The sequence below is a fragment of the Ptychodera flava genome, chromosome 17 (genome assembly GCF_041260155.1).
Source record: "Ptychodera flava strain L36383 chromosome 17, AS_Pfla_20210202, whole genome shotgun sequence".
Lineage (NCBI taxonomy): Eukaryota > Metazoa > Hemichordata > Enteropneusta > Ptychoderidae > Ptychodera > Ptychodera flava.
The window spans coordinates 1,410,229-1,434,407 of record NC_091944.1 but is presented as its reverse complement, the minus strand read 5'-3'; positions in this window follow the sequence as shown (position 1 = coordinate 1,434,407).

The window sequence follows — 24,179 nt, the reverse complement described above, 5'->3', positions numbered from 1 at the left end:
AGTGCCTTTACAAATAAGTTCGAAAGAGTACGAAGGACGATGACAAGAATGAACGTCATCCAAATCAACTTCCTCTTCAAAATAACTTTGGATTTTGTTTTTCCAATCACAGGGAATAGAGTCAACCAACATCATGACTGTATTTGTTAAATTCTATCCGAATGAATAGAAACAATGTTTTTAAACTGGCTTGGGGAGCGCCAAGATTTTTGGAAAGGGTCAAAAAGATCTCCAACTTTTGTAATGCCAGCATGATAAAGTGATTAACAAGAGTACTATCAAGAGGGTTTGTAAAACTAACACAATCGTTGAAAAAAAGGGCTTCATGGAAGATATCTTTGATTGAAAGGGGTCCACCTTTTCTCAGGAAAATACATGACTTCCAGACTCTCAAAAGTTCAAGATAAAAATTAGGAAGATAATCTGGAACAGACTGATAATTCACTGTAAAAAGTGAGAGGTGTACTTGAGATTACCAACATTCCGAAAATAAAAATCAGCAAACAAAAATGAAGGATGATCCAGACCTGAATACAAGTATCTTTGAAGATAATTTAATCTGAAAGCTTTCACACGTGAAGAGAGATCGATGAGATTTTGCCCTCCTAACTTCAATGGAGCAAAAATTGTACGACTTGGCAACCAATGTTTTCCTTGCCAGAAGAAATCAAGAAATTTGTGCTGAATTTCATCAATGATAAAAGCAGGAGGACAGAGGCAAATTAAACGATGGAAGAGTTTAGTTGCAGCAAGTTGATTAATAACGATAACACGGCCTTGGAATGACATAGCAGGAGCATATCTATTCCACCAAGATAACTTATTGTCAATCTTTGTAACACTCTCACTCCAGTTTTTTGAAAAATACTCGTTACTGTTGCCCAAATAAGTACCAAGGAGTTTGAGACCAATACTATTCCAAGGAATTTCAAGCGGACGATCAGCACGCCCACGCCATGAGCCGACCCAAAGACCTTGGGACTTACGATAGTTAATTTTTGCATTACTGGCATGCTCATAGACAGCAAACCAATATTTAAACCTCAAAAAATCAGTATCACAAGTTACAAGAGTATTAACGTCATCAGCATAAGCTGAAAGTTTACATTTACGATCACTTGAATTTGGAATCATAACACCTTGAATACTGTCATCTTGTCTTATTCTGTGTAAAAGAGGTTCAATAACAATTGCATACAGCTGCCCCGATAATGAGCAACCTTGCCTTATACCACGTGAAAACTGAACTGGAGCAGTAAGGGAACTGTTAACACGAACAAGACTATCAGTTTGTGTATACAGAAGTTTAATAAAATTGATGAAATTTTCACCAAACCCGAACGCATGCAGAGTTTGAAAAAGATAATGATGACTGACACGATCAAAAGCTTTTTCCTGATCTAAAGAAAGAATACCAAGAGGAAGATTCATGTCATTATGAAAATGAATGCAATCTCTAATTAAATGAATATTGTCAAAAATCTGTCTGCCTGGAATAGTATAACTTTGATCTACATGAATGATATCTTGCAAAACTTGCTTCAAACGAAGTGATAAAGCTTTAGTGAAAATTTTATAATCAGAGCAAAGCAAACTGATAGGTCTCCAGTTCTTAAGGAGGGAGTTATCACCTTGTTTGAGTGTGATAACAGCTCTACGACAGGACGTTGGAAGAAGGCCATCGGAGATTGACTTTTGAAAAACCTGGTGAAAATCGTTCCCCAATAGAGACCAGAATTTTTTATAAAATTCACAAGGAATGCCATCAACACCAGGTGTTTTACCATTCGCAATGTTCTTGAGTGCAAAGGTGTACTCGTCAAGACTAATGGGTTCATCAAGTTGCGTAACTTTGTCAGCAGGTAATTGAGGGAGATCATGAAGCAAAGTATTTTGTGCTTCAGGTGAAACAGGCTCAGCAGTAAACAGGTTTTGATAAAACTGGCGAGTGAGTTGACGAATTTCTCTCTGATTTTCAGTAATTGTATGATCTTCACGTTGGAGATGAGTAATGGATTTACGACAGCCTTTGTATTTTTCAAGAGAAAAGAAAAACTGTGAATTAGTATCAAATCATTGAGCTGTTGAAAACGAGAACGAATAACTGCACCTCTGGTATCAAGTTTCTGAAAACTGTCTAACAGGTCTTTTTGCTGATGATATCTTGTTTTCAGAGAAGGCTGAGTATGAATCAATGTTTCCAAAGTACGAATTTCCTCAATAAGCTTTTGTTTGAACGTTTAAAGTGATGAACTCGTTCAGCGCTGTACTGCTGACTTAATTCTTTAATCTTTTGTTTTCCTATATCCCACCAAGACTGAAGAGAAGAAAACCTATCCTTCTCATTACGCCAACCTTCCCAGAATTCCTTAATTAAAGTACAGTAATTTTCATCGTTAAGAAGACTAGTATTGAGACACCAAACTGGATTTTTGTTGACACACGAATTCATAGTTAAAACAAGAGAAACAAGAGAGTGATCAGATAAATCAGTAGGAGAGTCAATAGACACAGATTTAATTTTCGAAGTTAACCTCTTGTTGATGAAGAAAGTATCAATGCGACTTTTTTGCTCTCCTCTCTGCCACGTAAAATTTTGAGCCTGCTTATGAAAATAACGCCAGGCATCAGAAAGCTTACAGCGATGAACAAGAGAAGAAAAAACTTGCGAAGACTTTAAATGTGGTTCAATATGAGACGACCTATCTAAATCAGGAACAAGAGTACAATAAAGTCGCCCCCTATGACAATATTTTCGTTATCAAGATCAAAATCAAGGAGAAATTTACGAAGACTTTCAAAGAAAGTACAACGATCATCTCCACTTGACGGAGCATAAATATTGAGCAAATGAAAGGAAGTGTCATCCATTTTAATATGCAAATGAAGTAGACGACCCTGGACGACACTTTTTACAGAAACAACATCAACATTTTTGTTTCGCGGAAACAGCACTACAACCCCAGCAGAAATACTAGTACCATGTGAGAAAATAAATAGGCGCAGCGCCAAACTACTTGCCACTGAGCCTGATCAGCCACTGTAGAATGGGTTTTTTGTAAGAAATAAAAATCAACATAATGATTGGACTTCAACGAAGACAAAATGTTTTGCCGTTTCAAAGAATCAAGGCAATCATTTACATTCCAAGAAATGAAACTTGCCATCACTAGACAAGCAAAAACAAGAACGATTTTACTTCCCATGTTTAGTAATATCCAAGCTTTTACATTGTCTTACATGTTGTTGTAACTTTGCCACAGGTTTACGGATACGAACTTTTTGTTCACTATTGACATTATCTGACCTGCGTAAGTTAGAAAATGACTTTATGAGAACTTTAAAATCTGAGCAGTAATCTTTACATTTTTCTATCATATTTTTGAGCCTTTAATGTCTTCTAAAAACTCTAGCAAATTAGATGGCTTGATTTGTAGCTTTTCTTGAAATTCTGATAAGTCAGAAATTTCAGACGCAACAGACTCATTGTCATGATCAGACATTTCGCTAAGAACATCAAAGGAGTTCGATGTTTTCACTCCTGACCAAATAAGCTGATTTTGAGAAACTTTTCTTGGAGACTGTGACTGAGATATAAACAAATCCTGAGACTCATTTACATTGATATCTGAAAAAGGAGTCTCAGGAAACTCAAGTGATTGGGACTGAATAAGTGAAGATGATGACGATGAAGGGGGTCGAATGATAAAACGGGAGTAGAGGGGAGCGGAGAATACGAAGGTGAAGCAGGGGTTCGTACCCTGTCTTCATCGGCATGGACGTTGACACCTTTTTCTTCTTCTTGAGCGTCAGTGGGTTGACTGTTTTTGCTGGTGAGAGGTCTTTGATCAACAGAATTTTCATCAACAGATGTGACTTTGTGAGCGGACTCTGATTGTGCCTCATTGTTTTCAACAAAGCGAGTTGACGTTGAGGCGTTACTTGAAGTTGAGGTGTTAATTTCTGTAGTATTGATATGCTGATTACACCTTCATTTGCATTTGCTTCACTTTCGACAACATCCATTAAACCTGAGTTTTCATCCACAGAATTATTGTCTTTTTGAACATTTTCAGTGTCATTATCGTTGTTTTCTGACGATCTATAGTTTGGACAACGTTTACGGATATGACCTTTTAGTCCACAATGAAAACAACGCAGTTCATCAATAGATACGTAAACGGAATAAAAACGGTCATCATATTTGATCTGAATTACACCACTGATGTTCTCATTGTGTAACAAAACATGAACTTGTCGTCTAAACGACTTCACATGCTTCAGCGAAGCATTTTTACAACCAAGAGGGATTGCTCTTAGGTGTCCAACAACTCTACCAAGTTTCCATAAATGTTCCTCCAAAACTTCATCAGGAATGAAAGGAGGAACATTTGACAGAATTAATTTTGAGGCCGGTTTCACCATGTGTTCCACATCGACTAATTCATCAAACAAGGCAAACTTGGATTCAACAATACTTTCAACATTACCGAGTGTTGCTAAGAACACAACAACGGACTTATTCATTCTAGATGCAGCAATAACATTTTCACTTCCGACTTTCTTTGCAATCTCTTCAACATAGCTTTCAACAGGAACACCTTCAATATTAGTACACCTGACAGCATGCTTGCGTGTCAGATTCCGAAATGGCTTGTCCTCCCGGGCGGCCATATTGCCGACCACGGGTTAACAAATGACAAAAAATAAAATCGAAGAAAATCCGCCTAGTCGAAGATGAAACCGGACCGGAAACAAGACCCAAAAGAACTAAGCACTACTCACAACATAAACTGATGACAATTGACGAAGGATGGCACTTCTCACTGGTAGTAAATCAAAACAAGTGGGAGCCCTTCTTCTGCACGTCTATCCAAGATGGCGGAAGAAGAAGAAGAAGAAGAAGAAGTGAAGAGAGAAGAAAGTTGAACTCCTATAAAACCAATAGGGGCCCAGCCGTCGGCTTTGGGCCCCTAATAATAATATTACAAAATATCATCATCATCATCATCATCATCATCATCTTAGGCAGTAATAAATTTTTAGTCAAACACTAATTCATAATGATCCATTTGTCGCATTATGAACATATAGAGTAATTGGCTGAGAGGCTGCACGTATGGGTCATTCAGCCAGTCAGATGAAACTTAACAAAACCGATGATCGCAGAAAGTAGCAAAGTAAGTGACATGAAAACAAGTGAACGCGCCGTATGAAAACGCGGGTACTGGTCCGCATGTAGGAGTCATATTGGACAAAATGTTGCTTTCTCTGTGACAGTCAGATGTTAGATATTACTCAACGGATGATCTCTCTTAGAGTATGAGTGGTCCTCAATATTTGGTTTCTGATTCATAATCATTCATCAGATTAAGGCTGACCCAGTACTTCTAACATGCAGTAGATGGCTTCGATATGCCCGTTCTAGGGAATAAATTAAATCCAATTCAATCTTAATTGTACTCAACGCATATAATAGCCGTACCCTGCGTGGGGGGGTGGGGGGCTTTGTATGATGATTTACTTAATGTCAAGTGTACCTTCCCGTACTTACACTAACTCTTTTTGATTATTTCTCTTGTTGCTATGGTTTAACTGGTTAACTGAATAAAATGTTACTTTTTTGAGTGCGCTGCATAAACTGTAGCTTTTTTGCGGTTTTAAACAAACAACAGTAACTGAGAAAATTCGCGCCATTATCAGCAGAAACAATAAATACATGCTTGGGCGCATCATCCAAATACGATACTTTGTAACAATCATGAATGACGCCATAGAGATAAATTTAACTGTATTGCGTTCTCACACTTTCGAATGGTTAGCAGTCGTAACAAGCAGAAACAATAATTTTCGAGTATATTATACAACATTTCTAACAAAAGAATATATGGGTAGGAAAGCTTAGGGGGCTCGTAAAGTCCGATTCAAAACACATTATACTTTCCATAGCATACTCCAAAAACATTCAGCATGGGGTTGCAACAGAAATTTCATTACGTGGGCCTCGGTTAAGACCAAATGCGAAGTACACGTTTTGATTTCTACCGAACAAATTTTCAAATGACTTTTCGATGTTTGATATGGAATAATTACTACTACTTTCCGAGCCAGGGTTGAGATTATACTATAGGCTAGTGGAAAATCACTCTCGTGAACTTTTATTTAATTAACCTCAAAAGGAAAGCCCTTTCAAATGTGCAAAACATGACGCAACCAATATAACATGAATGCTAATCACACTACTAATGGTGAAAATTTTTGACAGCTTTGAGAATTCCTCTCGCTGATCCATTTTTACGCAATCTGTGAAATTATTCTTACATTCGCATTTCAGGTTTTCAAATGCAATAAATCACCAGATTTTCTTCGAACACGATTTGAACTAATTTGTTATAATAGGATGGTGAAGTAATGTCTTTTAAATCTGCAAACATAAGCTCATCTGCTTTTCTTTTTACGTTACACTCTTTTTATGAGTAATTTGTAATATTGCGACATTCAACTATAGGACCCTAACATTTTGAGAAATTTGAAAAATATGAGGGTCCAATTATCCCTAAATAGTTCAAATCGTTTTTTCGAGTTAAACTAAATGTGACCCAAATTGCGGAATTGTCAGTTTTGTATTAACTTTTGGTGCTTCCTGAATTAGTGAGTGGTTGTTCATGTAATTTGAATCTACAAGCCGAAATGATCAAAGAGTTACAAGATTACGTTACCTGAGGCAGTCGGTGGCAGAATTGCATGATATAGAGAGTATGGTAAATTGTTCATCAAGATTCATTGCACGTGTTACTGCAGTAAATCACAAAAAATTAACATTCCCCATATTTGTTTTCCAACAAATCTAATTTACTATAACGGGCAATGTACAGTTGAAATCTGAATTTTAGTCGAGACCCGACTTCAATTTCGTTAACATAGTGATGATTGCATACAAGAAGCTTTTCTACGGGTATGTCATGCGGGGAGGAGTTCAACAGGCTGCTGCAGTTAATACACGAAACACAATACTGAAAGAATGACCAAACATTAGAGATAGTGATAGAGCTTAATTATCATATTTTACACTTTATATTGATCTATTTCTACCTATTGGAATTATTTATGTGATTTATACATTTTATTTTTTATCGTAAATCAAACACAAGAAAATAGTTAACGCTTGCCCCCCAAAGATTGCCATGATTACAGGTCCCCGTCTCATGATGACAGGTCCCCGTCAAAAGGAACCCTTTGTAATCTACAATTTATATATGTGGAGAGCGAGGTTAACAGATTACCACTTATGCCATATGACTGAAGTTTATGAATTAACATAAGATGATTTACTGAGCAACAGCTTTTTGAAAAACCCACTTAAATGGAGTCAACCTGCCCCTTTGTCTGCAAGTTGGTTGATATAATTGGTGTATGATATCAGATTTGTCACGGTCGTACGGCCTTTGAAAAACTCGTGTTGACTTTCACTAATGAAACATTTAGCATGATTAAACAGATTAAATAAATGAGTTTCTAAAAAATCGTACTTGCGTGATTAATTGCAGACAAGTGGCCATTCTATGACGTCAACACTTTTGATAAACAACGTATGAGATATGTCATCCTCAGCATGATAAATAGTTACGGCCTATCGAACACATTTGTTACAGAAAAGTATTAAGAAAATGATAATGTGGTTTGGCATCCATCAGTCGCATGAAGTGCTAAAATTATTGATGCTTTTCTGTTAGAGTAGCTCTAATGTATATTTCGCCTTCCCGATTAAACAAGTGTGAATTTGAATGCAGACTTCGGCCATGGTGAAAATACTCCTAAAGATAAAATGCATATAAAATAGGATTCAACTCATTCTGGTCAAATACACCCAAGGAAGGAGAACGCCACTTTCGGCTAACTTTGGAAAAACAAAGACGTTGCTGAGACAGTGCCAGGGTTGCCATGAATTTAAGAAATAGCATACTCCTTTTGAATCATACTATTAGCATTAAACTTTGTTCAATGGTCAAGTTGAAACGGTTATTTACCTGGATGTTTTAAAGGCTGACAGAGTGGGTCAATTGTTCAACACATGCATAATATTTATTATTTTCTTTTCTACATCCTGGTACCAGCCTGACTCAGCAAATTACCTTTCACCCTTTGACCTTTGCTGACACGGTTGGTATCGTTCAAATCACAGACAAAGTGTCCAAATACACCAGTGGATTCAGGTCAACATACAGGGCTCACGCAAGGGCGTTGTTCACTTTATGGGCTATTTAGTGAAACGCCATCGTTTTCAAAGTCACGGAAGTTCTCTGTCTTGTATGACCTGTGCACGATTCTGAATAGTTCAGAAGATATTACGTGGCAATAAATTATTTGTACACACCACACACATATTATAATATATATATATATATATATAATATATATATATATATATATATATATATATATATATATATATATATATATATATATATATATATATATATATATATATATAAATCATAATACAGGTGGTTTCAAGTAGAAACTAAAATCTCATTACACTATGTGTTTCACGTTATTGTGATCTTCAGACGAGAATGATCAGCTATTCGACGTGGCAAGCCTTATGTTAGAGGCTAGTACTGAGTACATTTTTCAGTATTTCCTGATTAAAGATTGATATACTTGCCTGATCATTAATGAGAAACGTCTGCTTTCTATATTCTACATTGTATAGGTTACCGATAGGGGAAAATGTGTAAAGCAAGCTTATTCTGATGCTATAAAGTTTAAAACCAGTTGAATGCCTTGACAACAAACCCATCTTTTATTGCAGGAAAATAATAATAAATAATAAATGTGAATAAATGTATGTCTGTCGCTATTTTTTCAGTTTCAAAAAATATAGTTGAAATCAGTGAACTGAAATATAAGTTTTGGAATACTGTCTCAGATTTATTTTCCTTTGAGTTTTTTATACGAAAAAAATACTCCCCAAGTGCCACCAAATAACACCATTTTAATCTCTATTTTTCAAAGCTCCAATGGCAGGAGGGGGGACACCCCCCTCCTGACCTCCCCCCGTGACCGCTTATACGGTCTCTTTTGGTGCTTTCGCACCACATCTTCCCCCTCTTGAAAATAAATCATACAGAATAACTGCATGTCACCAGAGCACTGGATAAAGACCTGTACATCAGCCCCTGCCACAGCAATTGGAACCTCCTTCGGACAAAGACCTATACCACAGGGTTTAATCAGGGTCTGTCAGGGCCTGTCGCAGCAGCAATCCATTTTACTGTATATATATTTAACTTTCCCAATTTTTTTTGGGGGGAGGGGGGGTCACTCAAATTTTCTGTAGCAGAGAGGGGGGTTACTCAAACACGTCATGGTTGGCAGGGGGGTTACTCGAAATTTTGGAGTTTCGAAAGCAATTCCTCCGACCCCCCCCCCCAGGCCGTAAATAATGACGGCTCCCTTAAACGAACTTTTATATACAATAGGGATAAAAATAAGGAGGTCTTATCTTGGTCTGGCCGAGTCTAACTTCTCGGAAATATTCCGCCGTTTAATACTTATTAACACTCTTTGCGGTATTTCTGACTGTTACCGAGTAAGCTAGTCCTTCTGCAACTCTGTAGAGAAACTATTGGAATAATCCAACTTGGATCATGTCACGAAGGCAAGGCAAGACCAATTTCTTGGTGGCCGAGTGGTTTTATGGATCTTGCTGATCTGGTACATTTTATATATTTTTCATGATGATAGTAAAATCATAGCAGATGACCGGGATATCTTGCTATTTGCCCTACTATATCCGTTGATCACATAGTTGTGTAGTAAAGACATCGTTTAAAGTTATCGGTATAACGAAAAATAAAATCCATTTATAGTTGGTTGATTTGATCAGATATGAGACCATGTGTGATAGGCTGAATACCGAGATTTCACACAGGAATGGAAAAAGTGATGTCAAACTCGCCGATGTCAAGATGAGATCATGAACATCCTCTGTCTTCTGATGATTCAGTATTCCGCATATGGGTCGTGTACTTGTACAATTTTATGTTTAATTTATTCATTATTTCTGCTCAACCGTTTCTGCTCAACCATATCTGAAAAGTTTCAAATATGTACCTGTTCCGTCGACTCAGTTCTTTTCATTTAAATATTCCAGCTCTATGCTGAAAATAACTCGGCTCGGTAAAAATACAAATAACATTTCATATTGTCAAAATAGCGGTTTATGTCAACGCTTTATATGGAATGGAAGACTTTGATATAGATATTGTGTGTATGATAAACATTGACCTTAAATGAATGTATATTTATCTCTTCCGCTATGTTTATACTGTTTTTTTCCCGGTTTTAGGGAAACAGATCGCTAACATTTGGAATTATCACCCTCACCTAATAACTAGATAGTTGACAAGCTAAGGGCGGGTTTTCTTTTTACTTTTGTGCTAATATATTCAAAGATCAAATAATTCGCCCAGGATTGTAATGCTTTAAACGAGGATCAGGCTCAGCGTTGAGCGCCTCTTCCTCATTTATCATTTCAACCCATATATGACAGGATGAGTGATGATGATGTAGATCTAAGACCCAACTATACGTGGAACGTGTAAAGAAGTAATGCAAGGTGTTTTACAACCGAGTAGGTTTGCCATTACATACACTTCATGAATTTATGCCAGATGTCAGCTGACCATCTTACAAGATTGTAATACTTCAACCCGATGTAGTGATGTGTTAAGTGGCTGTTGATGATCATGCCTGAACATGTTTTGCACTTCATTGAAGTGGCCACAAATAAAGAGAGTGGCCATGCCATCATTGTTTACTTGTATTTATTTCAGCCTCTACATGCATTGAAGGGACAAATATTCGGATTCTAAAATTAACACAGTTGGAACTAATTTGGGATAATTGGATCTGTATATTTTTCAAATTTCTCAAAAGTGTTAAGTGCCATACAGCTGAATTTTGCAATATTACAAATTACTCAAAAAAAACAAGTGTATACCTAAAAGAAAAGCAGATGAGCTTACATTTGCTGATTAAAACGACCTTACTACGCCATCCAATTATCCCAAATTAGTTCCAATCGTGTTAATTTTTACAGTACTTTTCTTGTCTACCAGTTGTTAGAGCTAATTTTAAAGCTTGGAGTTACGAAAAATGTTAATCGTCTTAGTTTTTCGAACTTTTGTTTTTCTCAAGAGTGAACACGTAGGGATGTAGGCCATTTTGAATTTTAAATATTGGTAAATGTTTAAATAGGTAATTTGTTTCTCTTGTACCAAACTTTGCACGATGACCCCGAGTTTTATTGTTTGTTTTAAAAGCGAGTTGTTGAAATATTCCTGAAGGAAAGTTTGAGCAAAAGTTTAAGTCTTTCACTTTTGAGGCGAAAGATACCTTGAGTCTCTTGTATTTTTATTGTAATCTGAACTAGTGATGATGTATCCTTGTGTTTTTCTTTGTCTTCTTTTGTAGACTCTTATTCATCAGCGTTAATTGAAAGATGATCCCTCGCCAGGAAGCTCTTGACTTTGTACAAAGTCATCTCAAAATTGAAAATCCATCTGAGAAGTTTCATGAAAATCGTCTAGCGTTTCTGAATTCTCTCATCGAAGCCTATCAGTACAATGTTCCTTTCCATAACATCGACCTGTTGTGTCTCGACAAAGATCAAAGACGAGCTCCATCCAAAGAGGAAATAGAGCAAAATGCCTTAACGACGATTGGAGGACTGTGTTTAGAGAACAATGCAGCTTTTCATTTCATCTTGGAGTCAATTGGGTTTGATGTCAATTTCATTTCAGCTAGAGTAATCAATCCAAACGATCATTGCCTATCCATTGCCAATAATGTGGTCAGCGATGGCGATCAGTTCCTCGTCGATGTCGGGTCTGGTTATCCTTCTTTCCAAGCAATTCCCCTGGGTTTCACACAGGAATCTCCCATCTACTGTCATTCCTTTTGTCAATATAAGTTTGTGAGAAAAGAAGACCTGATTGAAAGACAACACTTACGAACCAGGAAGAAGGATATGTGGGAGACTGACGATCTGCAGCTGATGCCTAAAAATTCCACTGATGTATGGAGATACGCTTATGCATTCAAGCTAACCCCCGTTGACTTCAGCTGCTACAGTGCTGCCATGAATAACATATATACATCACTTTCAAGCGGTCCTTTTCTTGTGAATCTTAGAGTTATCACGTATGCAAATGGCAAATGCGTTTCTCTTAAAGATAACTCGATCCTAACAGAAGGTGAGGATAAATGTCTTCACGAAACATCGTTGAAATCTATCGCAGAAATGAAGCAGTGGAGTTTGAAATTGTGTCCACAATTTACCAAGTCAAAATCGACAAGGCATTGAATTACTGGGAGAAAGAAATCATGCCTAGTTTGAAGACAGAAGCGGAGTCATAATGAATTTGAAAGTTATATTAACAATTACAATTACTTTAGAACTCGAAATGTAGTCAGTCTTTGTTGCAATCCTGTCTTTGGACAATCTGGAAATTAAACTTTAATTCCATTTGTAAATCTGCATTTCATATTAATGTGGTCCACAAGTTGACTTGTCATGTGACCTTTTGTATGAACCAACGTACGGAGGCTATCTCTTAATAATAGCATTTGTAATAATATTTGTAATACGTCGAGTCTCGCAAATATTTTAGAATACCTTGAACACACAGAAAGGTTTTCCATACATTATATCGGGAGATTGTTGACGAATAGTTGAAGATTGAGAGATATATAGATGAATAGATGTATAGCTAGCTGCTAGATAGCCAGATAGATAGATAGATAGATAGATAGATAGATAGATAGATAGATAGATAGATAGATAGATAGATAGATAGATAGATAGATAGATAGATAGATAGATAGGTAGATAGATAGATAGAGATAGATAGATAGATATGTACGTATGTTACGGAGTTCATTCACTTTGACGTCAACTCTGCTATTATTTCATAATACCTACACTGGTTACCCGAGAGAATCATAACCAAAACTATAAAATGATAATGATATTGACGTAGCATGTATGAGATGGTCTGGCCACCAAAGATGTCCCCATGTTCAGAGCATGTATACTATACAAGCATATTGATGGCGCAAATACAGCAACCTGTTTGGTCAAAATGTGAGAATATCCGTGGTATATTATTGATATAGCACGGCAACAGCAGAAATATTTTACTGGCAAGTAAATGACCAGTGTATATATTACGAATACCGTGGAAGAAGCGGAGGACAACACCTGCACATGGTGACACCAATGTTGAAGAATTACAAGATGTTGTCTTTAAAGACTTACGGCCACTAAATTATGTTATCTGTATCCCGATGTCCTCTTGCTAGCTATTCCCCAAAGGGAGACAGTGAGAAGTGATACACGGTGACAGAATCTGAACATACAGAGCAAGCTCTGAGTTGGAAAAAGCGGAAGAAATGTGCTTTAATGGCAAGTCCTTGATCGGCGCAGGTGTCACTCCAAGGCGTTTCGTATTTGCGTCGGGTCTGAGTTACTCCATGAGTTTTTCAACTTTTCTTCACTGCTGTATTGCTCAGTGGGTGTTACAAGTTTTTTAAAGGTATTGTCAAAAGGTCTGTGTGGCTAGTTTGAAGATTTTGTTCCAAATAGAAGAAAAAATACGTAGTTTTTGTGTCGAGACAACATGGCAAGTCAACGGACCTATGCAGATGCAATTGGAGCTAAGAATATGCAGGAATCTCTCAGCGGTGCGGGAGCAGGTGACGAGTTTTCTTTTGTTTCCCAGCCACCCGTCTTTCTCAAGCAAGCAGACTTTATGGTAAATGCACGTCAGTACAAGCTTGATGGGTCAGAAATATTGCAAAGTATTGCTGAAGTTATTGAAGAACATTGTATTTCAGGCCTGCAACGAATTGGCGGTGTTTGGAGAATTCATGTACAAGATGCAGCAGATAGAATAATCCTTTTGCAAAGCGGCTTGAACCTGAGAGGTAGACATGTGGAACTATATGAGCAAAATCCTTACTTTAAAAGGAACGAGAATTCGTTGAAAGTCACCGTAAGTGAAATGCCTCTTTCTGTACACGACAGCATGATTGAAAATGGTTTACGGGATCTTGGTTGTGTGTTAAAAAGTAAAATTATCAGAGAAAAATGGCGAATAAACGACCACCTGACTCAGATATGCAACGGCAATCGTTTCGTGTACATTGAGAAACCAACTGAGCCTCTGCCGCGTATGTGGGAGTGTGGCTCCTTTCGTGTGAAAATTTACCACCGAGGACAAGACACGCGATTTCAAAATTGCCTTGAGCTTGGTCACGATAAGCAAGCATGCACGAATCCGACAAAATGTCGAAAATGTATGGAATTCGGTCACAAACAATATGAATGTGAAAACTCGACAACAGACAAAGGAGATACAGTAGAAAAAGATATACTCTCAGTTGAACAGAGAGTTGAGGAAAGAAACGAGGACAGTGAAATACAGAAGGTTCCACCAAAACCGAAACCCAGGCAAAGAACCTTGTCTGGATTTCTTACTGAACAGGCAAATATCGCCCAAGCATCAACGAGTAAGACTGTAAATGTAACTGGTGAAGATAATGGTGAAATCTTTAATCAAGGAACAGCTACAAACGCCGCTAGTGAGGTCGAAAACGCAACGTTTGGACCAGGATACAAGAGAAAATTGGCAAGCACGTCGACAGGTACCTCTGTGTCAACCCAGGTATCGGATGAGGATTCAGAAAACCTAGAAGACGTGGCAAGTCCATCATCCAATACAAACAGAAGGAGAATGCTTTGAAAAAGGACCCTAATAGACTAGAGTTTAAAGAAGAACACAAGAAAAGGAAGAAACGTAAAGCGAAACGAGGAAGAAACAAATAGACTACTGAGTTATAGTTAAATTTCAGTTATTGTATGTCTTCAATTAATTTGATAAGCTTAAATGTTAGAGGCTTAACCCTTTGCACCCTGACCCCCTGGTACTCTATGACGTCATCGGACATTCATGTCCGAGCCGGGTTAAAAGGGTTAAGAAACCGGCAGAAGCGTTTACGAATTTTCAGGTGGTTGAAAGATCAAAAAGCCAATGTGATATTTTTGCAAGAAACATATTGGGATAACGATATTGTCGATAAATTTGTTAAATCTGAATGGAAAGGTCAAATTTATAACTCATTCGGGTCAAATCATAGTAAAGGCGTAAGCATTTTGATTAGTGACAAGTTGGAATGTTCTGTGTCGAAAATTAAGACCTGTACAGATGGAAGAAAGATTCTAATTAATCTGATTTTGACGATATAAGTTACACAATGGTAAACATCTATGCTCCAAATGTACCGAAGCATAGAAAACAGTTTAATACAAATTTAAAATCTTGGATCAGCAAGAATGTTAATATTGAAAACAATTTAGTCTTAGATGGTGACTTTAATTCAATTCTGAATCCAGATTTAGATAAATTAGGTACCAAATGTCATCTCCATCAACCTAGGAAATTACAGAATCTGATGAAAGTTTTCAAACTCACTGATGTGTGGAGAGAGTTGAACCCAACAAAAAAATCAGTTTACATGGAGACAGATATCACTTGGTATAGCAAGCAGGATAGATTTCTGGCTAATATCATCCCATATTCTGACTAATATCATTTGTTCCGATATTCGTCCAGCAATTAAAACAGACCACAATGCAATTTTGAAAATAAATAATACTAAACAGCACAGAGGCCCTGGGTATTGGAAACTCAACACCGACCTTCTTAAAGAAGATGAATATCGAGTTTTGATCACAAATGAAATAGTAAAGACTGTAGAGGATTGTAAAGACATAGAAGACTAAAGAATAATTCTGGATTTAGTTAAGGTTCGAGTTAGAGAAAAGTCAATTCGTTATGCGAAAGAAAAACCACGCATTAAAAGAAATAAAGAAAAACTTCTACAGAATAAAATTAAAGATATAGAAAACAAACTAAACGAATGTGAGAGGTAAAAAGAAGAGTTAAAAGCAAGATATAGCGATTTAAAAACCGGGCTGAATAAAATATATGTTAACAAGTTAAGAGGTTCACAAGTTAGATCACGAGTGAAATATTATGAAGAGGGAGAAAGGAATACTGAATACTTTTTAGGATTAGAAAAGAAAAACTATCATAGAAAGCAAATAAACAAGCTGGTCATAAATGGTCAGGTGATAACTAAGGAAGAAGAGATTTTAAATGCTGAAAGAGATTTCTATGACACATTATACACTTCATCAAATGTTGACAAGACAGTATTATTACAATATTTAAATTCCATTGAATTGAAGTGTAAATTAAACAATGATGATGCAAAGCAATGCGAGGGTCCAATATTGGAAAGTGAATGCACAGCAGCTATTGCAAAATGAAAAAAAACAAAGCACCAGGTGGTGATGGTTTACCAATAGAATTTTATCGTGCGTTTTGGGGAGATTTGAAGCAAGCTGAGTCGACCTACAAAATTGGAGACCAATCTCCCTTTTAGATCACGATTATAAAAACAGTGTTAGCAGAAAGAATGAAAAAGCATATTCCGAAAATAATTGATGAAGATCAAGTAGGCTATATAAAAGGAAGATATATTGGCCAAAATGTAAGAACTATAGAAGATGTGATAACATATTCAAAATCTCAGAATTTACACGGGGCAGTTATTTTTTTAGATTTTTATAAAGCTTTTGACTCTGTTGAACATCCATTTCTGTTAGCAGTACTGAAAAAATTCAATTTTGGAGAGTCTTTCATTAAGTGGATCAGAACAATATATTGTGATGCGAAAAGTTCTATCATTAACAACGGATGGCTTTCAGATAACATAAAAATTGGAAGAGGGGTACGTCAAGGATGTCCCCTGTCTGCTCTTTTATTTTTACTAGAAGTGGAAATGCTGGCTGTTAAAATTAGATCAGATCAAGAAATACACGGGGTAAATATTGGTAATCGATTGAAACATAATGAAATTAAAAGTAACTCAAATGACAGATGACATGCAAATTTATATCACAAAGCAAAAATCTTTAACAAGACTCCTGAATATAATAGATGAGTACGGAATGTTCCCTGGGCTAAGATTTAATAGAGGTAAAACAGAAGGCCTTAAACTTGGTAATTGGCTGAAAAATACAATCTCAGGGTACGTATCATGGCCAGACAAGCCTACCAAGGCACTTGGAATTTATTTTGGGTATTCAAAGCATGAAATAGATAAATTAAACTGGAAACCAAAATAGACAAAATTGAAATAATGTAGAATGCTTGGAAAAGTAGATATTTGTCAATTTTTGGAAAAATAACTGTTTTAAAATGTCTTGCAATTTCAAAGATTTCATACGTTGCTTCAATGAAGGAATACCTCCTAGTATAACAACAAGATTAAATACTATTTTCTGTAATTTTTATGGAATGGTAAAAAAGGTAAAGTGAACAGAAATGATGTCATTCAAAAATCAATCAATAACGGTGGATTGCAAATGATTGATGTGGAGGCTCATTTCAAAGCCCTGAAATGGCATGGGTATCAAGATTATGTAACGAAACGATCACAACTTGGAAAGTTTTACCGAGATACTGGTTTGACAAGTTTGGTAACATCCCTTTAGTGTTTACATTTAACGCAGATAAAGCGGTGGTGCATTTTATGAAAAGCAACCTTCCACCCTTCTACAGAGAAATATTACAATTTTGGTATGAAATAAAGGGTAAAAATACACCGATATTACAAGAGCCAGTAGTGTTGGTAGCGAGGTTACATGGGGCAATCATTTTGTAAAAGATCGTAATAAGGCTTTGTTTTTTAAAGAGTGGATTAACTCGGGTATAATTCATATTGCTGATGTATTTAATAATGGTTCTTTCATTACTGAAAACCGACTTGTTGAATTACTGAAAAACAAAAGAAATTGGATTGTTCAATACAAAGTTCTTAAAAGTGTCATACGTCAAAATGGATGGAAGTCATGAAAACTGTAGAATCACAAATTAAGTTGAAAAAATCAACACCTTGTATTCTTAAAAAAGGTTATAATGAAACGTTGAAAGATATTTTTGAGTTTACATGCAAAGATTTTTATCGGAATTTTACAAATATGAAGATAGTGACATCCTATGCTCCACATATTTGGAATGAAATTGACCAAGATGATGTGAGTTGGAACATCATATGGGAGACAAAAATTAAGAGAGCCTATTGTTAAAAAAAATTGCACAATTTAATTATTTCTTGATTCATAATAAAGTACCAAATAAACAAAATCTGTTCAAATGGAAAAAAGTTAAATCTCCCAATTGCGAACATTGCAATCAAGTTGAAAACAGCGAACACTTTCTCTTTGATTGTACTCTGCTGAAATCTTTTTGGAACAAATTTAACACTGTTATAAATCAGATTTATAGGATCAACATTGTAATTAGATGGAAACACATTATATTTGGATACATGCTTAAGCAGAAAAAATTCGAAATGTTAAATTTATTTTTGATGGTAGCAACATTTGTGGTTTATAAAGCAAGATTGACGGAAATCAGTCTTATTGAAAGGTATCTAATAGATGAAATGTCAATCTTAAGATATATACTGAAAGATAAGAAAAAGACATTAGCAACTTCATAAATCCATGTAATACTCAGATTTTTCTCTTGTCTTTTTGACACTGCTGATTTCCCTATTTTGTAATTTAATATATTCAAGGTCTTTTTCTGTTACCATGGCTATTTAGAACTGTAAATTATCTTTGTCTATGAAAAGAATCGAATAAAATGTAACCAATTAAAAAGAAAAAAACGTTCAATGAAAAAAAATGGTAAGTCCTTCCGTGAAATATGTACAAACGAAATTGTATTAAGCGATGGGAAAATCTACCGGGTACAATGTACAGCAAACTGCACGAAGACACGAAGAACCGACAACCAACCGCCATAGCGACGACCAAAGATCGAAATACTACGAAATGATGATCTGAACTCGATTACAAGTGTTAAGACTATGATAAGAACGGTTTCTCGGTAAAATTGAAGATGCTAAAAAGCATAACAGTCAATCTAAGGACAAGAAGACAAAGCTCGAATATCATCAAACTTAGAGTTAGGAACTTAGAATACCGAAGACGTATCCACGAAATGAGATAACCGATCAGCGTAAACCCGATGATGGATATGACACAGCGAGTAGTGCATCGTCCGCCGCACGGCACGTTAGCCAGACAGGAGTCTTACACTAACTACGTCTGATTTCGGGAAGCATCCAGCTGCCCGAACAGCAGGCCTTGGCTAGCGAAGATGCGAGTAGCGTACATCATCGCCCTCTAAAGTGATGATATTCACGAGTATCGTATCGTTCAAAGCATCAAGGACTCTAGGCACAGTAACTACTTACACAATATCTATGAATAGTAATTATTATGTAGCAAAAATTAAAATCTATCTTGAAACACATTCATAATTAGATATCTTAATTATCTTATCAATATTTTACGGTTATAGAATGTTTTTAAATCGACTTTGACCTCCCCTTTAATGAAACATGTGAATAGTGAGTAATGATATGTAAGGTACGCTGAGAGTAGTTATGACGGGTGTTATGCCGATTGCGTTAGTGATGAGGATTCCTTAAAGAATAATATTTGTAATCTATCTTATAGTGAATGGTTACAAACGTTTTTGACTTCTAAAGCAAAAGAGAATTTTCTCTATTAAGTCACCAGGTATAGAAAGATTCACATGTATGAACGTAATAAGGTCGGCTGAGAATATGTGTCTGTGATGTAATCCTACCAGTTGAATTCATTTTGATTTCTTTTAATATAATTAGCTAATAATCTTTTACAACTGATGTAACGATAACATATATGGAATTTTATCAGGCGAGAAAATATTTCAGTGATTAGTGCATTATCTGTGTAAACAGTACTTAAAAAAAGTGTCTCGGTACTTTTTTCATGATTTAGAGGCTAGGTTATAAGAGTTTAATTAAAGGTATACAGTCACCTGTAATCTAGATATGCCCATATATGGTCAAAGAGGCGTTCCTTGGTATTCAAAATTCCCATGTGAGGGCGCTGTTTTTAAAAAGCGGCCAACCGCTTCAAATCTGTGATTGGTGACATTTTCTCTTTCCATGGTAACGTGGCAAAACTTAACAGCTCATGGATTGCACATTATTTTAACATGGCATTAACCTGCAGCTTTAGAAAATATTCAAGCTTGCCTCGGAAACCATGACTTCATATTGGCTGCTGTCGGGTTCCTCGTCAGCAGGTAACCAGCCATTTTGTTACCTGGAACCTAAAAGCGATAGACGTCACTCTCGAAAACGAAAAAAGAAACGTACATTTTCTGCAAAGTGGAATCACAGTCCAGATTCTTTTCAACCGTATTGTTTGCAACACCATAATAGTTACTTTCCCCCACAAGTTTTTACCCTAGTCTTTGAAAAGTGACATGTCTCTCCGGACAACTCACAGTAAGGCATATGCTAGGATATTACGGTTCGAAGCCCCAACTATAAACATAAACATATTTTCCTTGGTTGGGTATACATTTTGTTGTACAGAATCGCAAACAAAAGCACTGGAGGCTATAAGGTCTGGCTTGTGAGAAATCTACTGATCAAAGATGCTCCTTATGCATGTAACGTATCCCTTTCATAATGTATTTAGTGAAAATAAAAATAAAAACAGTCTCTTCTAACTGTTCTAAATATTTTCCAATGATCGATCTTTCCGAGAATTTCACTATCTGAAATATTTTTAATGTAATCTGGTAGGGAGTTCCGATGAAGTGTGGCAGCATATGTAAAGTTGTGTTTACTCTGTGTCAACTGAACTGCTTTGGGAAGAGAGAAATTGTCAAGAGAAGCAAAGCTTGTGGTATGGGGAATTGGATTTAGGTAATTATGTATATCATGGGCAAAATGATCTTTACGCAGATCAAATATGAACAAATATGATCAAATATGAATATGTGTAATGTTTACAGAGTTGACGAACATCTAAGGTTCGAAGTTGTTGGAATAAAATGGCAGAGGTAACGTGGAAGTCAGAAAATGTAATCAGACGGACAAGTTTCTTTTTTAACAGGAGCATTGGCTGTAGATACGAAGTAAATGTATTATCCCATATTTCAATACAGTATGTAATATGTGGTAGAATAAGTGAATTATATAACAAAAGAAGGTTATGTCTTGGCACGTAATGCCTTAACTGAGAAATGAGACCAATTTTTGAAGCTATAGATTTCACAGCAGGTACTCATCAAGTGAAACCCAAGGTAAATTGCTGACTGAACACTTTCTATGAAACATCCGTCAATTTCTACCCTGCCATCCATATTTGACATCCGTCAATTTCTACCCTGCCATCCATATTAACTTTTCTTCTCGATGTTTTAAAAATCATGAAGTTGTTTTTTTTCAACACTGATAGTCAGCTTATTAGCTTGCCACCAATAACAGACATTCTTGAAGTCTAAATTTAGGTGTGCTATAGATTAAGGTCATTGCCCTCGAAAAACGTAAACAAATCGGTATCGTAACAAAGGGCCTGAAGTAAAAAGAAGTTGTTACACTTTGCCATATCATTAATATATAAACTATAACAGTATTGGGCCAAAGACAGAACCTTAGGGATGCCACATATGATTTCCATATTTGAAGCTAACACATTGTCAAATGCTGACAGACTGTATTCGACAGGATAAATAACTCTCAAACCAGTGGAAAGAAATCCCTCTGATACCATAATGCCCCAATTTATATATCTAGATGGTTCGAGAGAGTTTCATGACGTCATAGTCTCGTGCTCATACAGAAGACAGTATGATATAATTGGTTCCCAGTTCACTCAACCTAAAAACAAACTCGGCCAACACCAAATCGGCCTTATCAAAGTCAGATACTTAGCCGGCGAACTGTGCAAACATCAGTTCGGCCACAAACTATTTCCGTAAACGTCATCAAAGAATTATTTTCTACGTAAGTTACATGGATATGATGTATGAGGGAACATTTTGCATGTATTTTTACAGATCAACGGTTGAGTCTATAATTTGGTATTGTATGTCCTGTTGGGGAGGTAGTATTACCTTCTAATCAAATTCAGATGAAAGTGTCATCCAAGCTGCTAAGAATACTCTTGGCGTACTATTGTCTTGTTTTGACGATATATACAGAAATTCGTAAAAGGCAAAAGCTACGAAATAATGTCTCACAAGACTCATCAATTGAATAGTATTTTCATTACAATTAAGATCGATACCAGGTATCACTGAATTAGGTGCCGCAAAAACAGGCTTAGAAATATTTTTGCGCCCTCAGCAGTGAGAAATTTGAACAATATTCTACCAGGTGAATATCTCATCGCAGAGACAGTTAACGCATCATCATTTTTAGTTTTAATTGTACTGTTGTTGATCGACACGTGCTGTGTTTGTTTTTTTAATAGTGTTTTAATGTTTGTCATCACCTGTATACACCACGCATTTTTATTTTCGGGACTTCGGAAGATTTTGGGAAAAATCCAAGAGGTGGCTTTTAAAAATGCAGCAAAGGATGACAAGAAAGATATAAGGTTACAAGCAGACACGAAGTAAAAGGGAAAATGTACCCGAAAGTTTCTTTCTGCCCTTCACTTCCGGCGTGCCCTCAGGTCACCCAATTTCAGAATCGTGTTTTTACCAGATTTTTTAACGCCCTCTTAAGATTAATAGCTTAGCTTATTTCCTTATGTTTAGCTATACCGGATTTTCAATTTGGCAATTTCAGTAGAATTACTCATTTGAAGTGTTTCTACTACAATTTCTCCCTCCTTACTCACCACAAACATACTGGAATACTCAATTCGGATTGTTCACATGGCCTAAACTTGATATCTGATGTACATTGCTGTTCTTTACAATTATAGGCCAAGGTTATCCCGACTTGTCAACAAAAGGTTTTGTTACACAATAAGGGGTTCCAGCACCCACCCAAATATTAAAGGGACAAAGTCAGCCATTTTTCATGAATTTTGTTTGATACAAGATACTACTTATATTGTTCGACATGTTGAAAGATACTGAATTAATGGATGACCATGCATATATTCGACCGCGGTTTTAGACAAATTAAATGAAACCATGTTGAAAATGAGTTAATAGTCATGACCATGAATTCATTTCGCAATGGTTTCATGTATTGTGTCTAAAACGGGGTCGAATATAAACAAACATGGACATAGAATAACAAGAATGAAGAAATATGGAGATGTTCAAAACTTCATAGACCATCGAGAAGTTTTCGCGGGGATCTGTGGTTAGTTTGAATGTAAAGCATGAAATTAAAAATGAAAGCTAAACCAGCATGCACACTGTGCGCGACTAACACTCTGCCCGGACAAAAACATTCATATGTAACTTACTAAAGGCTACTATGCAGAGATTTATACCTTCGGCAATGAGGGGCATTTTGGCGTGACTGAAATATGAGGCTAGGTAGCTGTCGTATGACCTAACTGATACTGCCCTGCCTGAAAGCAAAGTCTGTATTGGATTCGATGAGTGGAAGATATGGCAGAAACAGTAATATAATGTTTTGGCGACGGTCAGATATCACCAATAAACGTTCGACCAAAGTACGGCACCACAGTATGAATGATATTATCATGCAAGGCGATATATAAGCATAACAAGATGATAAAGGCAAAATCCACAGAAGAGATGACTGCATTTACACCAACAGCAGCTGCTGATGTAGCTGAAAACATGGATGAGTCATATTATTATAGACAGAAATGTAACAACACTAAGTGTAACTGCAGTGCAAATCTTTGTATGAGTAACATAATCAACCGCCTTTATCTTATCATTGCAAACACCACCAGCTGAGGAAAAGTAATGTTATGCATTTATTATATTTATTCATTGTTTGCTCACGAACCAACAGGTTGGTTGCCCAAATAACAGGTTGTTTAAAATAAAATGCGTTAAAAGTAAATAACACTTAAGCGAAACAAAAGACAAATATGATATTTCACAGAGTAAAAAAACACTGAGCAGAACCATGTCAATGTCGAGTGTAGAAAGTCGAAATTTATAACACAAATAACTATACATTTCCTTAGAATAAGCATGCGATGAACGGATGCAGAGATATTTGATATATTCCATTTTGACTCTTCC